The following is a 6,016-nucleotide window of genomic DNA, read 5'->3' as shown; positions in this document are numbered from 1 at the left end:
CCACTGAAGCAAAGCGAATGGGGTTTTCTGTAAGAAGTGGGCAATGAGTTATACAGTGTAGTTTCATACCCTGAAATTGCATTTGGATTGATTCACTATTTTTGAAGTTACCGTTGCGAAGGGCACCGGTGTATTTTTTTTTTTTTTTTTTTTGTTGAGGGGGGGGGGGACATACGGTATAGTGTTGTACACTGTATTACGAATTACTTGCGTTTGTCTCAGCCTATGTAGTACCAAGTAATGCATCTCCATCGACTGCAGCTCATGGCTGTTAAACGGGAATAAATTTTTGGTTCTTGGAAGTTCTTCAAAATTGTGTTGTGTTGAATGTGCATTTTGTTCTGATTTGCTCTTCCTATTCGTGTATGGTAACTTGTCCACTGCAAGTTTTTGCCTATAAAGTTTTAGCCTCTTTCATATTTCATAATAGCATTATGTGGTTTCTAATTTTCTCGCGAAAAGAAAAAAAAAAAGATAAAACCTGAATCCCCACCTCACCAAAAATATATCGTCCCTTTAAAGTGTGTTGCGGAGCACTGTGACACCAGCTAGCCTGCATCGTGAGCATGGCAACGTTAAAGTGACTTGCTGACTTGCCGCAGCTGTAATACACATGTGAAGAGAAAACGAGACATCTTGGAGATTTCCAACTAGCTGGCTCAGCTAAGTACATCCTGATTCTATTAAAGGCTGAGAGACCTACATCAACCGCATAGTGGGCCAGAATGGCTGTGATGTGCGTCGAAAGTCATAATCACTAATTTGATCTTTTTGCTCATCTTTGTTTTTTGCTCAACCACGCATCTTAAGGTGATAACACTCACAGAATCCAATCAAAATATTAATTTTCCAAACACCTATGCCTATAGCATCATTTTGATGCCCATTTTTGATTGGCTGCCAAAAACCAATTAGAAATTTGTATTACAGTTGTTTCTCTACTCCAGAGAATTGATCATACAATATCTACTGTTACACTTGTACAACAAAATGTTTAAAAATAAAGTCAGAGACCAAGGTTATTGTGCAATAGCGCCCGTTTGATTTAAAATATACTGTAGTCAGTGCTAGTTTCAGGAGGAAAAGGACTTCCAAAGGAAATAAAATCCTCTACGGTCCATAGGCCTGTTTACTTTTGAAGAAGAAAACTGCCAAGGATTTTCCTCGCTTGCTTCACAAGTGTGGGTCTACAACATCCATAAAGTTATTCTGGCTTTAGCGTTTACTTAAACGAAAGAGAGAACGTTATCACGGACATTGGAACTAACCTTAGAAACCCTTAACTCTTTATGTGTCACTGTGGAAACCCCCTGTGTGCCACATTATTCTGAGACATCAAGGACGTCATGTTTTGAGAAAACATTCTGTATTCAAAATCTATGTTACTTCTATAGATCTTTGTTTAGCTGGACATATAGTGAGTAAAATTGTAGAGAAAATGCCCAGCTTTGCTATGATGTAGCATGTATAACAAATCTATGATTGTTTTAAATTTTCTTTCAAATGGATCGCATAGCTAAGTTACTGTAGAGGCATGCATGGCTATTGCACACAAAACAGTGACAGAAACTTAGAATCTACACCTAAATTCAGTAGGGAACACCGCTTATTAGTCAATCACTACACAAAATGCAAGCTATATGTGAGAGGAACGAAAGCGCGAGAAACGCTTTCATTGTACTGTGGCATTTGGCGATTTATCGATCTTTTTGGATTGTGCGTTTAAGCAGAATATGCGAAGTTGGCACGCCGTCGACAAAGACCCCGTTTACAGTGCGGGGCCGGGCTCGGCCGCGGCTCGGCCGCGGCCGAGTCCGGCCTCAATTGCGCGGCCGAGCCTCGCAATTTTGTCCGTTTACACTGCTGGGCTCGGCCGCGCTTTTGATTCAAACCTTTCAATATTTTGTCGTAGTGGCGCTCTGCTTGTAAACAAACGCAATTTGGTATTGTCTGGTTTTCAGACCCTTTGCCAAATGAATTCCGTGGCGACGAAGTCGCCGTTCGGGCAAAGGCCTTTGCCGAAGAAAAAAAAAATCCTTTGCAGGACAAAACCACCTTAAACTATACTAGTTTTCGACGTTGAGGGGGTTAATATCCTGAATAGCGAAAGATACATGCAGAGGGTTTGGGAGCCAGACTAAAATTGGCCGCGCAATTGGCCGCGCATTTGGCCCAGTTTGCGTTTACACCAAGAAGAGGCAGGGCTCGGCCGCGGCTCGGCCGCGGCCGAGACCACCTCCGGAGCGAGGCCAAATGCGAGGCCAATTTTGGCCTCGCATTTGGCCTTTTGCGCGTTTACACTGAAGCAGGGCTGGGCTCGGCCGCGGCTCGGCCGCGGCCGAGCCTCGCACTGTAAACGGGGTCTGAGTCGGACGTGCGAATGTGACACATAAAAAAACCTTACATTTTCTCTCTGTGTGTGTTTTGTTGTGTATAGTTGTTTGTGTGTGTGAAATAACTGGATGGCCGCGGTTTGCAGGCAGACAAAAAAAGGAGTATAGTTGGGTGTGGAGGTGTGCGTACAAAAATATGGTGCTATACTCTAGCATCGGGGCAAAATACAGACATACATACGCTATAAGAATCAGAGCCAACTTCTTTCTTACATTCTATTCTTGGCTCCTCCTGGCTCTTCATTCCCGTCATGATCATACGAAATAATGCAGCACCCATAACGTAAGACACCAAGGCAACTTCATAGAATTATGAATAATTAATGTAAGAAATATAAAAATGTAAGAATGACGAGAGAGGGCGCTTGGAGTGTTACGACACTTTTTTCACTCTCTTCGAACTTTGTTCAACAAAATCGTCCTAAATCTGTAGAAATACTTACCTTCGGATTTTGATTTGGAGAATTCTATCGTGTTCAGGAACAAACAACTGTTTTGTGAGGATTGTTTGACATTTCAACCAAAGAAATCGAGACTTATTGGAATACGCCCATGGTGCTTGGTTCTTTGCCTCTCTACCTGTTTTCATCATGACGTATGCTCAAGCGGCTTCAAACTCCGACATGTTCCAAGGGCCTAAACCCGTTTTCTTGCAAACTCGGGACATACCCAAAGGAGTGGCGCCAACTTCAGGTGAGCAACTTTATATCTGCCTAACCAAATCTGTGCAGAGTGATGAAATAACAGGAGTGCAAAGAATTGGTGGATTGTGGCGTATCTACCTTAATTCTCATGACAGTCGTGTGAAAGTGATAACCAAAGGACTTGAAATACGGGGTGCCACTGTACCAGTATATGACACTAACCCGTTCACGCAAGCGAAAAATGAACATCTGACCCGTGTGACAATCAGAGATGTCCCCTTGTCAGTTAGTGACGAACTCATATCACAGACACTGTCCAAACTGAAATGTCAAGTACGTGGGGAAATAATGAGGCAAAAGTTACGTGTGAACGGGCAGCTTACTAGCTGCCTGAACGGTGACCGTGTGTGCTTCATTGAACCCCCATCCCAGCCAGCCACTACCCAGACAAGTGACTGTTGGCAACATGTTTCACGCCAAGCTTTTTCACATCGGTCAACCACAGTCAACTTCAAAGTGTTCAAAGTGTCTTGCAGACGGTCATTCAGCACCTCAATGCCAGAATCCAGTGAAATGCAGAACATGTCTGAAATCAGGCCATATGAGTAGCACCTGTCCCATGCCGATCACTGAGGAGTTACGTAACGCGCATCAAAGTGCTTCTGCCAGGATCCGTGACCGTGACAGTGAGAACACACCTCGCAGCTCATCGTCCATCGATCAGGCAGCCACAGCTGACACCATGCGTGACGACTCATCGGCTCCAGCCAATCCATCCACACGTGCGATCTCTAAGCATACCAGGAGGGCAGTCGACAAGGAGGCAACTCGAGAGACGAGAAGGCCACGACAAGTCGACATCTCAGAGTTTCTTCGTCATGCGAAGCAGACCACCCAACAGGAAAGTAACCAAACACAGGCAAAAGAAAGCGATGTAGAAGACTCGGGAGATAACGATGCAACATCCACAGGGAGCGACAGCGACGAAGCTACCCCATCTCCCCTGTCTCCAGAAACACCAACCCCCCCCCCCCCCTAAACAAGATAAAGGCGCCAAGAAAAGGAAACGTAAGAAGCGAGAAGAGAGAAAATGAATTCAATGATAATACCAATGGAATGGAAAAGAAAGTGATTTTGATGACAGAAATAGAAACGCAACCAAAGGAAATTAAATCACTGGAAAAGAAAAGCAATGTGAGTGTTATGTCAACAGGTGAAGTAAAATCAGTGAATATTAAATCAGTGGAAAAGATAACCCAAGTGAGAAAAAGAAATGAACAAACATGTCGCCATAAAATTGATTGTGGTCGAATAGTACAGTTTCTTGCAATACGTCAATTTGAAATGCCTACTTTTGTATACAAAATCATGGTTGATATGTTAACGGACTTATATCGAGGAGAAAACAAATCATTTTTTGTATATCTCGATATATTGTAACAGTAAGAACTAGTGTTGATCATAGCATACCGATACCACTTACTTATAATCAACATGAATACTGCAGAAAAACGGAGCATTACATTGTTGATGTCTTTTATGTAGCGTTGCTTAGCTACACACGCATTCCGCAAGGAAGTGATTTAACATGGTATGGATCAGGTGCACATACATTCCTATTTTGCGTCACCCCTCACGCAGTAGGTGAAGGATCTGGCTATTTGTGTATGGATGTTTTTGCCACAGCTATTGGCTTTCACATGTTCACTAAAAATCAGCGCGTTTTATGCACGGAACACATCACGCAGGGAGTTCTCGATGCATGACGTAGTTTGTAATTGTCAGCGTAGTTTGTCACAGGAGGACAAAACACGTGAAATATCAACGTTTAATGTTCACTGGTGAGAATCTGATTCATATTATATCTCTTAATGTAAGAGGATCAAGAAACAGAGAGAAGAGAAAAGAAATATTTCTTTGGATGATTAATCAAAAAGCTGACATTATACTGTTGCAAGAGACTTTTTGGACGAAAGATATGGAAAACGTAATAAAATCAGAATGGAAAGGTGCCTGTTACTTTGATAATGGTACAAACCATTCGAAAGGTGTGGCAATTTTGATTAATTCCAAACTTTCGGTAGATATTATATCAGTTGTTGCAAAAGGCGATGGTAGAGCTTTAGCTCTTAAACTTTTTGCAGAGAAAGATGAATATTGTATTATCAATGTGTATTCACCAACGAAAACGTCTGATAAAGACATATTTTACAAAGGTTTAATTTCCTGGGTTAATGTTTTAGATATTTCGAAAAATAAACTGATATTTGGTGGGGATTGGAATTGTGTTCAACATGGACAGTTAGATACGCAAGGTATATCCCATCCGTATAAACCCCAAAAATGGTTTCTAAAATTTATTAAAATACTGGATTTGAGAGATATTTGGCGATTGGTTCATCCAATTAAGAAACAATTTACATGGCGTCAATTATCGCTCGGTCTGTTTTCGAGATTAGATTATTGGCTTATTTCGTCATCTTTACGATGTGTTGTTCAGAATAATGATATCAGACCATCTGTTCGTTGTGATCATAACGCCATTTCATTGAAAATTAAGATTTGTGATACTACACGGGGAAGAGGTTATTGGAAATTGAATAATTCTTTATTGTTAGATAAACTGTATAGGGAACGTATAATAAATATGATTAGTAAGATGCGTTTTGAATATCAAAATTTTGATTCACAACTGAAATGGGAGATGTGTAAGATTAAGATAAGGGAATTTTCGCAAAAATATGCAAAATATAAGCAAAAAATAAGAAATCAGTATTTGGTTAAACTTCAACAAGATTTGAATATGATTGAAAAAAAAGTTGATGAAGACCCTACAGAGATAAATATACAAGAACTAAGAAGAATTAAAATGAAATTAGAAAAAAAAATAATATATAGAAATAAATGTAAAGGTATTTTTGTTCGATCCAGAGAAAAATGGATTGAAGAAGGAGAAAAATCAACGAAATATTTTCTGAG

Source organism: Diadema setosum, chromosome 12 (genome assembly GCF_964275005.1).
Source record: "Diadema setosum chromosome 12, eeDiaSeto1, whole genome shotgun sequence".
Taxonomy (NCBI): Eukaryota; Metazoa; Echinodermata; class Echinoidea; order Diadematoida; family Diadematidae; genus Diadema; species Diadema setosum.
This window is presented reverse-complemented; position numbering follows the sequence as displayed.